General features: G+C 43.7%; 1 pseudogene; it reads right to left on the minus strand.

The window, feature by feature from the left end:
* Nucleotides 1–11,843: 11,843 nt before the first annotated feature.
* Nucleotides 11,844–11,944, minus strand: LOC121163820 (annotated as a pseudogene).
* Nucleotides 11,945–12,770: the final 826 nt, after the last annotated feature.

The raw sequence follows: 12,770 nt of genomic DNA on the forward strand, positions 1-12,770 counted from the left end.
ATGGAAAAGAGAAACCTCAGAAAGTAATCCACACATCCATAATCAGCTAATCTTTGACAAATGAACTAAAAATTGGTGGAGTAAGAACAGTCTCTTCAACAAACGATATTGTGAAAATTGGTTCTACACATGCAGACGCGTGAAACAAGACCCCTATCTTTCATCTTACACAACAGTCAACAAACCTAGGTTCTAAACCTATGTCCTGATACTATCACATTACTAGAAGAAAAACATCAGGGAAACTCAGCAAGACATTGGTGCAGACAAAAACCTATTGGAAAAGAATCCAGAATTTAAGCAAAAACAGACAAATGGGAGTATATTAAGCCAAGACACTTCTGAACTACAAAAGGAAATCAATAAAGAGGCAACAGTCAGAATGGTGGAAATATCTACCAATTGTTATGCTGATAAAAGCTTAATATCCACTATTCATTATTGCTCAGGAAACTCAGCAACAACAAAGCAAATGATCCAGCTAATAATTGGGCAGAGGATGTTCACAGGCATGTTTTCAAGGGATGAAATTGAAATGACCAGTAGACACACGAAAAAACTGCTCAGGATCACTGTTCATTAGGAAAATAAAAACGAAAATCACAATGAAATTTCTCCAGGATCAATCAAGTAGTAAACTTGTAATACAAGTCAATACATTTTAAAGAGAAATCATATTTAATATTTCTCATCACAATACAATGAAAGAATACTTCAGAAACTACAAATATATGGAAATTAAATAACTTACTCCTAAATTACCAATGGACAAAGGTATAGAGAAAGAAAATTTGAAAGATTTTTACAATGAATGAAAAGGGAAGCACAAACTTTACGGTATTGCTCTCCATACTGTATTTATACCTATCAATACCTACATCAAAAAAGGAGAATAATCTCAAAGTGCTTGTTGCTGTTCATTAGGGAGCTAGAAATACACCCCATCAAATCCAAACCTTGCAGAAAAAAACTCAGATCACAAATAAATGCTCCAGCAACTATGAAAATGCATTCCCCCTCAAAATCAATGCAATGAAAAGCCAGTTCTTTACTTTATGCTTGGCAAATATTTCCAATGAAAGAACCACAACTGAATTTGAACTGTAGTAATGCAGCAAGGTGGAGAAATCCACCATGGGGAGAGGGTTCAGGGAGGGGTGGGGGGAATCCCAGTGCCTATAACAGTGTGTCACATGATGCAATACAATTAATAAAACTTAAAAGAAAAACAGTTCTTTGAGGGAAAAAATTGACAAACTCCTTAAATTAAGAAGAGATTCAAATAAATAATATCAGATGAAAAGGAAAGCATTGCACTTGATAACAGAAATGCAAAGCATATGAGAGACAGTTTGATAAGAAATGGACAAATTCCTGTATACATATACCTTACCAAGACTGAATCATGAGAAAATAGAATACCAACCAGACCATTTAGGAACTGTTAGATTGAATCAATAATTAACAGTGTCCCAGCAAAGAACAGCCCAAAGATGGCTCCACTGCTGAAGTCTCATTAACATTTAAAGATTTAAGACCAATTCTTACATTATTTCAAGAATGTAGGAGAGGAGAGAATTCTTTGGAGGAAACCATTCTATGAAACCAGCATTACCTTAAGAACTGGACAAGGACATTCCCACACAGGAACTGCAAGCAAATATTACTGAAGAACACAGATGCAAAATATTTTTACAAAATACTAGCAAACCAAATCAATAGCACATTAATTCTCATCCACCAGATGAACTGGGATATGTCATATGGATACAAGGATGGTTCAACATAGGCAAATCAATAAATGTGATAAACTATATCAACAAAGTGAACAAAAATCTATTGATAAAATTCAGCATTTCTTTACAATAAGAACTCTGAAAAAATTAGGTATAAAGAATGTACCACAGCAATAAAACTTACATATAAGCCAGTGGCTAATTTTTAACTGAATGAGAAATCGCTGAAGTCTTTCCATTTAGGACTTGCAACAAGAGATGATAACTCTCCCCACTTGTATTCAAAACAGTACTCAAAGTCCTAGTGCACCAATCGAACAAGAAACAGAAATAAAGGCCATTCACATTGTGAATCAAGAAATCAAACTGTCACTGTATTCAGATGACATGATCGTATACATAATACATCTCAGAGGAACCATTGAACCAACTATTAGACGAGATCGGGCACGTTCAGGGTGGTATGGCCGTAGACATGAACAACTATTAGAACAAACAGTAAAATTTAGAAAACCCACAGGATATCAATTTAATATACAAAAGTCAGTAGTATTTTCATACGCCAATAACTAATTATATGAAAAAGGAGAGATCACATTTACAGTACAAATTTTAAAAAAGCATATAAGAATGAATTTCATTAGAGGTGAAACATTCTTCAACGAGAAGTATAATTTGTGAAAAACTAGAGAAACAAAAATTAGAAATACTACCTATATTCATGGGTTAAATGAATTTGTATTAGGCCCAGTATGGTAGCCTAGCAGCTAAAGTTCTCGCCTTGCACGCACTGGGTTCCCATTGGTTCTAATCCTGGCAACTCCACTTCCTATCTAGCTCCCTGCTTGTGGCCTGGGAAAGCAGTCAAGGCTGGCCCAAAGCGATGGGACCCTGCACCCATGTGGGAGACGTGGAAGAAAGAAGCTCCTGGCTCCTCGCTCTGGATTGCTGCAGTTCTGGCTGTTGTGGCCACTTGGGGAATAAATCAATGGACAGAAGATCTTCTTCTCTGTCTCTCCTCCTCTGTATATGTGACTTTCCAATAGAAAAATAAATCTTAAAAAAAATCTGTATTTTTTAGGATTTTATTTATTTGAGGTAGAATTAGAGAGAAAGGGAGAGAAACCTTCCATCCACTGCTTCACTCCTCAAATGAATGCAATTTCCAGAGCTGGACCGGCCCAAAGCCAGGAGCTCCTTCTGGGTCTTCTAAGTGGGTGTAGGGACCAGAGGAGTGCAGATATCTTCTGCTGCCTTTCCAGGCACATTAGCAGAGAGCTGGATCAAAATGGATCAGCTAGGATCTGAATCAGCACCCATATAAGATGCCAGTGCCACTGTGTGACAGCTCTAGCCCACTGAAATTTTTCATTGAAATGTTCACACAATTCACTGTGAATTGAAGTTTTAGTACAGCTGTGGATAGTTTAGAGACACTGTGGGGCCCCATGAACTCAGCAGCGAGGCAGTGCCCAGCAGAAACACCCCGGGTGGTTCCTGGGGCTGGAGGAGACTGCAGCTCGCTGAGCCAGGAAGGGGCAGGCTGTCACAGCCTGGATCATAGAATCTAGCAGACAGCATTCATTTCAGCCTTGGACTGCTGCTAGAGCAGGTGCTGGTGTGTCCCCAGATCATCACTGGTGTGTGTGGGGGGTGGAGGTAGGGGCGCGGAGTTCACAACAAAGAAAGCCCAGGACTGGATGGCTTTACTGAATTCCAGATTTTTCAAGAACCACCAATTCAAATTCTTTTCAAACTACTCAAAACAAATGAAAAGGAAGAAATCCTCCCAAACTCCTTCTATGAGGCCAGTACCACATTAATTCCAAAACCAGAAAAAGATACATCAAAACAAAAAAGCCGAAGAAATTATAGACCAATATCCCTAATGAAAACAGATCCAAAAATTATCAACAAGTATTAGCTAATCAAATCCAACACATCAAAAAGATCATTCATTTGAACCAAATGTGATTTATCTCCGGTATGCAAGGATGGTTGGTTCATCACATGTGAATCAATAAACATGATATATCACATTAACAAGCTAAAGGATAAAAACTATGATTATCTCAGTAGATGCAGAGATAGCATTTGGTAAAACACCTTTTCACAATTAAAAAAAAAAAAACTTTAGCAAATTTGGTAGAGAAGGATAACTCAACATAATCAAGGTTATAGATAAAAACCCATAGCCAGCATCATATGGAATGGGGAAAGCTGGGCGCAGGTCCAGAACCAGAGGAGGACGCCCAGGTTTACCCGCTACTCAAGGTAGTCCTGGAAGTTGTAGCCAGAGCCATGGGGGCGGGAGGGGTGAAGCAAAGGGCTGCACATTGGAAAGAAGGAAGCTAAGCTGTTTCTTTCCATAGATTTTCAATACAGGAGAAATAAAAGCCTCTAAGAGTATTAAGAGTTTGGTAAAGTTGCAAGGACACAAATACATAAGAACCAATAGACTATAGATATCCAAACAGTTCTATGGCTGAAAAAATACTTTGTCATAATAGAACTATTCATAATATAATGGAATATCTTTGTGCATCTGTCCTTTTCTTTGTAAATCTGCCTTTCAAATAAAATAAATCTTAAAAAAAAAAAGGCTTCTTGGAAAGGACCCCATGCAATCAAAATAAAAACAAGTGGGATTACAAAACAGGTAAGATGCTTTTGCAACGCAAAGAAAACCATCAACAAAATGAAGAGGTGCCAAGAGAACGGCAGAAAATGTGTGCAAACCAGGCAACTCACAGGATCTTAAAAAGCTCAGGAAACTTAGCAACAAAAGTCCAGCTAGGAATAAAGCAAAGGCATGAACGGGTATTTCTCCAAGGATGAAATACAAATGGTCAACAGCCATGGAAAACAAAATATTAGCCATTAGGGAAATGGAAACAAAATCACCAAGCTGAGGATTTACCTCACTCACAGTTAAAATCACTATCATCCAAAAAGCCAGAAACAATAAATACTAGTGAAGATTTGGGGGGAAAAGGCACCTTAATACACTGTTGTTAGAACTGTAAGCTAATACAACCATTAGAAAGACAGAATGGAGATTCTCCAGAAATCTGAAAACAGTTTTAGTGCATGACCCAGCCAACCCACTGCTAGAAATGTATTCAAATGAAATAAAACCTTCACATGAAAGTTATTTGTACCCCCATGTTTACAGCAGCTCAATTCACAATAGCTTTGTGGAATGCACCCACAATCCATCCGTGAACGCATACAGAGAATGTGGCATACATACACCACAGAACACTACTTAGTAAGACAATGAAATCTTGTCTTTTGTAACTAAATGTATGCAACTGCAAACCATTATGCTAGTGAAATAAGCCAGTCCCTGACACACCACCTCCCCAAATACGTTTTTCCTAAATTGTGATGATACAGAGTAGAACAATGTCACCTCCAGCTGTGACTGACATTCTGGGGATTGTGTATAGCTTTGGTTTATACACCCAAGGGACAGTTTTGACTTTGTTATTATTTTCTACTTGCCAAGTGTTGATATCTTTGTCTAACAATATGTGAAACCAGTGATTCATGGTTGGCATGGTGGTGATATCGTAAAGCTCCTTAACCTGTATTGTGAGAAGTAAAATTTGTCCATTTCATACAAATAAATGCACATTTTAAAATAAAAAGGCTGATTTCCTGGCATGTTTGGTTTATGCTCTGTGAAATACAACATAGCCCATAAAGTGTTTAATTATTACATGTTGGTTGAAATAAAAAAAAAAAGATACTAAAATAGGACCACAGAGGGTAGAAAGAAGGGAAAAAGCAAAGACAATGAATAAAATAAGTTCCTATCTACCAACCACCTGTCTCCCATCTGTCCCAATCTGATCTACAACGTTGAGTAGTTTTAGGTGTATGTGGCTTTGGAGCACTGAATGGTAAATCTTAGTTTAAATAAGTGTAAACAGTTACAAGTTGCTAGAGGTTACCATGTTTGACAATCATGGATGTCTCACAGTTCTTCCCAGAAAGGGCATCATTCTGGCATCTACGCATACACACGCCTCCTTTCAGACCTTACGAGGCGTCTGTGCCAGCAGTGGCTCACCTTTACCTGGTCACTGGATGATGTCTATTTATTGATTAGAAGTTGCCTACAGTCACCGAGGTGGTCTTTTCGCCCTCTGTGTTTTAAAAATAGTTTTTTATTGATATAATAATTTCATGTATTTCACTTTTTAAAAGATTTATTTATTTTCATTACAAAGTCAGATATACAGAAAGGAGGAGAGACAGAGAGGAAGAACTTCTGTCGGATGATTCACTCCCCAAGTGAGCGCAATGGCTGATGCTATGCTGATCTCAAGCCAGGATCCAGGAACTTCTTTCGGGTCTCCCACACGGGTGCAGGGTCCCAAAGCTTTGGGCTGTCCTCGACTGCTTTCCCAGGCCACAAGCAGGAAGCTAGATGAGAAGTGGAGCTGCCAGGATTAGAACTGGTGCCCATATGGGATCCCGGGCGTTTAAGGCGAGGACTTTAGACGCTAGGCCACGCCGCTGGGCCCCATGTATTTCAAGATGTCAAGATAAAATGGAATTATGGCTGGCACTATGGCAGAGTTGGTTAAGCCTCAATCTGTGATGCCAGCATCCCATACAGGCACCGATTTGGGTCCTGGCTGCTCCATTTTCTGATCCAGCTCCCTGCTTGTAGCTTAGGAAAGCAGTGGAGGACGACTCAACACCTTGAACCCCTATACCCACATAGAAAATCCATGGGGACTCCTGGCTCCTAGCTTTGGATCAGCTCAGTTCTGACTGTTGTGACCATTTAGGGAATTAACTAGCACATAGATCTCTGTGTCTCTAACTCTTATAAGAGGAATGAATGAATGAATTTGAAAGGCAGAGCCACAAAAAGGACGCGAGACAGAAGTGTTCCGTCTGCTGGTTTACACCTCCACATGACCACATGCCAGAGCTGGACACCATAGTCACCAGAACACCACCGAGTCTCCCACACAGGCAGTCGAGAGCCAGTGTTTGGGCTGCCTTCTGCTGAGGCACATTAGCAGAGAACCGGACTACAAGAGGAGCAGTCAGGACCCAGATTAGCACTCCCAATGTAGAAGGTGGACGTCCCAAGTGGTGGGCTAACTCGTTATGCTACAACATCCAATCCTGGTGCAAAACTAGTTTGAAATCCATGCATAGTTTTCTCATAACACAAATCTTCTGCGACCTCAGTGAAGCCCTCTCATGCTTACGAGGTACGGTACGACGTCTCAGTACTTAGAATGTGTAAATCAGGTTAGGGTAACTGGCAGAGCTATCACTCAGACACTATTTCTTTGTGAAAAGCAGAAGCTAGCACAAAATGTGGCTGAGAAGCACTCAGCCACAGAGCATTTGATGAATTTCTCAATCGCCCTCCCATCCCCGTGTGGGAGAGACCTGCCTTCGTCATCATTTGAGAGGGCACGACCTATCAGGATGTATGCTGTTCCCAGTTTGCACAGCTTCCCACACCAGGATTCAAACCTGTTCCTTTCAGCTTTGAACCACGCACACCTCCTCTTTGTCTTGATTCTAGACAATCACATGGTATCTCACCCATCTGTCTGGCCCTATGTATGTTTAAAGTTTTGTCTCACTGGCCTACACCAGAGGTGTTGTTTCCTGGTATTTATTTTCCAGTTAAACATACCTGGTTAATGGGAAATTCAGGTTAGAGGCTTTTTTTTTTTTTTTTCTCTCATTCTGATGTGTGTGTAGTTTGTTGTTTCCCCACTAGAGGGCAAGCTTTTCAACTTAAACTTGAGAACTTTTCTGAGCTCTTAAAAAAATGACAGCCTTTATGTCAAGTACAAAATAAACCAGATAGAGGTCATCGGAACATATATTCTCATAGATGAACTGCCTAACGGAGACAAGCATACTGGGAAGGAAAGTTGTGTTGCAGTATGTGTCCCCTGAAAAAAAAATTCTCCATGAAACAGCTAAAAATAGTATGATACCAGATTTTCCACCTTTGCCTATACCTATGGCGCAGTGATACACTTAAATAACAGAACGCTAAACTTGTAACTGTTACTATGGGACTATACTATACCTACAAAAATATACCATGGAAAATACAAAGTTCAAAATTTGACTATACATGGGCCTCAATGTTGTTTTGTTTCAGAGAAATTAAATTCTTTCCATGTATTGTATGCAATTTTCCCTGATCCCGTGTGTCCTATGATATTGTTGCCCTCTGCCAAAATGAAAAACAAAAACAAACTCTGCGTGGCCGGCTTTGAGTTCAGGAGTTTTGCACGGGAGGAGTGAGCAGGGAGCGCCTCGGGCAGGCCACGCTTCCCCGGCTCCGGAGTCCTCATTTGTATAGCCTCAAGCTAGACGGCCCCAACAGTTGGCACCTGTGCAGGTCCCGGTCTGCAATCCCACAGGTGCCTTTCCCCGCACAAGATGAGTCCCTTTTCCTTTTCCCCTAGCCAGCCCTCCGTGTTCACGTGGGTGCTCCTTTGCAGGTTCATCTCAGCTGTGGCTTGAAAATGGAGAAAACTTCACATCTTTACCGAAGATGTATGGAATTTTTCCTGATCACCATTTTCTAAACAACGTAGTGTTGTTACAGTTATTTACATAGTACTTACAGTGCCAAAGGCATTACAAATAACCCAGAGGTGATTTAGAGTAAACAGGAAGATTCCATGGGTTGTAGTCAACACTAGGCCATTTTGTAGGAGCCCCAAGCATTCACAAGTTTTGGCAGCTGAGGACAGTTCTAGAACCAATACCTCGTGGATGCTGCAACGCAATGGCACTCACAAACTCCAGCACACAACACTCCCACAAGCAGATCCATTTCTGACACCTGCTGGCGTCTCCCCCTTCAGCCCAGTTCTGATGCTATGGGGAGGCAGCGTCAGATCTCACAGGTTCAGGGCTAGTCTACAAGACAGCCTCAACTGTAACTGCCAACCGCCAAGTCCAGGCCTCCAGCACTTCTAATGACGGCTTCTAACCAGAGCTTCTACCACCTACTGCTTGGGTATGATCATTTGCTAGAATGGCTTCCTGAACTCAGGGAAACAGCTGTGCACTGGGCTGATTGCAAAGGACACAGACAAAAAGCCAAAGGAAGAAAGTGGCAGCTATCTATGGTAAGGTCGCTGGGCCAGTGAGCTGGGGTCTGCCTGCCCTCGCCTGTTGCCCACCTCCTACCCTGCTTCATTATCCCAAATCCTTTTTCATTCCCAAGGAGGCACCATTACCAGCCACAGATGATTACATTATTAGCATTACAGAGATCAACCTCCAACCCCTCTTCTTCTCCCTAAAGGAGCAGGTGGGACGCAAAGTTTCAACTCTTTAATCTCTTGATTGCTTTCCCCACCCCCACCCAAGACATCCAGGAGCCCTGGGCCCAGTCATTTCGTGAACATACAAAACGCCTGTGACTCCGGAGCTGCGTGGGGTTGGGGAGCTGTGCGCCAGGAAGCGGTGTACTTCACATTTGTTACGCAGACGACAACATTCCAGTTCTGCCCAGTGCGGGCTCAGAGCTGTGCCTCCGCAACCCTCTCTTCACTGAACTGGTGAACCAGGCACAGATCCGGGCACCATGGCGTCAAGCTGGGCTCACACCTTCAAACCAGCAGAAGGAACCAAACCTGTTCCCTTATTACAGACTGCCTAACGCAAGCCGCTTAGAAAAAAGGTTTACTTCACTCACCATTTGGGAGAGTTCACAGTCTAAATGGCACAGCCCGCTCTACAGGGTCTCCGTTGGCGGCATCTTGCTGGCAGAGTCAGCGCATGGCAAGTGAGTGCAGAGCAGCGCATGGCAAGAAGCGCTGTGAACGGAAGAAAAAGCCCTGGCTGGGGCGGGGAGCCGATAGAGGTCAGCTGGGCCTGATGCAGGCCTGTGCACAATTAACCTTCTCCGTGAGACACGCCCCCTCACCCCCCATGCTCTGGGGCCCTCCTGCTAGCCAGCTCCAAACACCACAATTAGATAAAGTTTCTACCCTCTTGGTACTATTAACTTCTGACTCACATATCTGCCTGAGTGTGGAAGCCAAGTCTAGTTTCAGAGAAAGCATGACAGATTCACGGATGACATGGGAATCCAGAGTCTCGGAACTGAGCTCCCAGCTCTGCTGAGGGGTGTGAAACAGTGTGAGGACATGGCCCCTAGGATGAGTGCCCTGTGACCCTGACACCATCTCTTCCCAGCCTCGTGTCTGCTGGCTGGTCTCCAAGCCGGGTCACTTGTGGGGTGCGTGTGTGGGGACCGTAGCTGCCATCAACTCGTCCTCACTCTTTTTCTGTAGGGAGAGGATTTAATTGGGAGCCCGCTGTACCCTATTAGCGAGGTTCTCATCAAGGAAGCAAGAGGCACCTGCAGCCCGAGGCCACGGGGAGAGCAACAGAGCATCTTGATCTTTTAAATTCTCCACTGAGCATAAGAAGAGTCCTTTGGCTGGCAGAAATGTGAAGTTTCTCATCTACAGGATGTGAAATAGCAACCTCTGAACAGGGGCAGAGGGGAGAGGGGTGCAGCCCGAACCTGCAGCTGGCTCCGTTGAGAATACCAGCCAGGCCTGGGCCACGCTGAAGCCAGGTGCACACAACTTGGTCTGCCTCTCCTACTTGGGTGGTAGGGACCCAAGTATTTGAGCCATCTCCCCTAGGGTGTGGATGAACAGGCAGCAGGAGTTGGAAGCAGAGCCCTTCCCTGCTGAGGGACACGCGTCCCAAGCGGGCCCCTTAACCTCTGTGCCCCGCACCTGCCCCGGGCTCCATGTTCATCCAGGACTCTCCTGAGCTAGCCTGGGGGATCCCTTACTGTGCTTGGAGCAGGGTGGATCTGGGTAGCAATCCTGGCACTTCAAAGACTAGGAGGAAATTGGGAGGCTCCCCGGCAGCGTGTGTGTTTCGAACGACAGAGAACAGCAGGCTCTGACTTCGGCTTCTTTCACTCTTGTTTTCTTAGCTCACAGGTGTCATGAGAAATAAAAAGACCCAAGACCCCTGACTTGAATCTTCCAGCCTCACTCGAGATTTTAAGAATCCAGTATTGCATCAACGCCTAGAACCTGTACACTCTCGCACTGCAAGAAAAGTGTGTGATATTGGTTAAATCCATTCAAGAAAAAAATTGTAGCCTTTTCTAACCATGTTCATACAGCCATTCACCGTCCCTTGACATGCTGTGTGCGGGTTAGCCTGGTCCTGGACTCGGGAAGGAGATGGCTCCTCCCAGGGAGCAGATGGATCCTGCGCACTTGGTTTCACCTGGCTGGGCCTGCCTGTTAGGGCACTTGCAGGAGTGATGGAAGATCTTTCCCTGCAGTTAAAGTAAGTGAGGTTGAACTCATGTGTCCACTAGAAGCGCTGTTTGTCAGGGATCAACTTGCACCTCATTTCCTGACCCAGCACTTAGGCAAGGGAGGCGGGCAGCAGTGTGGGAGAGAGAGAACAGAAGTCATAGGAGCCGGGCTGTGACTTCCACTCGGTCTTGGGATTTCTCAAGAGCAAAATCTTCATATTAACGGACAGGATAGAGAGAAAGCAACCAACTATATACCAAAAGGCAGCTGTGTGCTGGTAAACGTTTACTAACTGGCTCTTCGGGGGGCAGCGAGGGAAGAAAAGCCTGACGTAGATCATTTGCTCTTGGGGGGGCTGGGGACGCACAAACGTTCCAATGACCATCAGTTTTCAGCCGCGGGTTTCATACCCCGAGCATCACACTGGGCGTCTGGGAAGAAAAGCCCCAGCAAGTCCATGGAGCCTGCAGGACCCTGCTCCAGATCACCACCAGAGGGCGCAGCGAGGTTAAAAACAACCTCCGACTGATGAATTGCAAATCGTGGCAAGAGCCAAGTCGATGTTTCTAACCTCAAACTTAAGATAATTTTCAGTAGCACATACTACCTTGAAGGATCCAACAGGTGTCAACTACTGTTTGAAGACATGAGAGGAAGCTTAATTTCCAGATGAAGTGGAACAGCAGGAAATCTGAAAGGTGAACAAGCGTGTTTGGAATACAAGCTGGTGGCTGGGGAGTTTGCTAGAGAAACATGTCTCTTTTTCAAAAAAGATTATTGTATTGTTAACTTCTTTAAAAATATGGAATGCTTCACAAGTGTCATCCATGAGCAGGGGCCATGCTAATCTTTTCTGTATCATTCCAATTTTAGTATATGTGCTGCCGAAGCAAGCACTGTATTGTTAATTTTATCTGAAAGGTACACACATAGGGCAGGGAGAGTGGAGACAGATAATGAGAGAGAAAGAGAGAGAGAATGAATGAATCTTTCATCTGCTGGTTCAATTCTCAAAGGCGTAGGAAGGCTAGGGCTGGGCGAGACTGAAACCAGGAGCCCAGAACCTCCTCAGGGTCTGCCACATGCGAGACAGAGATACAGCTCCTTGAACCAGAATGTGTTGCCTTCCGAAATGTGCATTGACAGAGGGTTGGACTGGAAGTGGAAGCGTCAGGACTCGAACTAGGCACTCCAGTGTGGACTTGCACTTGGCCTATGCTGCGGACTAGCTGTTGCACCAGAGGCCCAACCTGGAGCCATCCCTCTTGAGACCACTGCTGTGCATCCTTCAGGGATGCCAGTCACCCAGAAGAGGCCCAAGTGAAAGTATAAACGCAGACATCTCTGATTTCCTGATTTCAATTATTTTGCTCAGACATTGGAAGAGGAATTGCTGAATCATCAGTTTAACCTTTTTTTTTTTTTAAGGAACTACCACGTTGCTCTCCATGGCAACTGTATCATTTTACAGTCCCACCAACAGGACCAAGGATGCAGATTTCTTTGCAATGTTCTCACCAACACTTGCAGTATCTATGTAACTGCCATGACTAGTATGGGGCAGAAACAAGCCAATCACAGAAAGACAATCCATGATTCCACTCACATGTGAAACCTAAGATAGCTTCATGAAATCAGAGTACCCTGGTGAGTGCCAGAGGTTGGAGAAAGGGAGAAATGATATGCTAAGCAATATAAATAACGTCTAGAGGTATCCCATACA

The sequence above is a fragment of the Ochotona curzoniae genome, unplaced genomic scaffold (genome assembly GCF_017591425.1).
Source record: "Ochotona curzoniae isolate NIBS_2020 unplaced genomic scaffold, NIBS_Ocur_1.0 contig_64, whole genome shotgun sequence".
Taxonomy (NCBI): Eukaryota; Metazoa; Chordata; class Mammalia; order Lagomorpha; family Ochotonidae; genus Ochotona; species Ochotona curzoniae.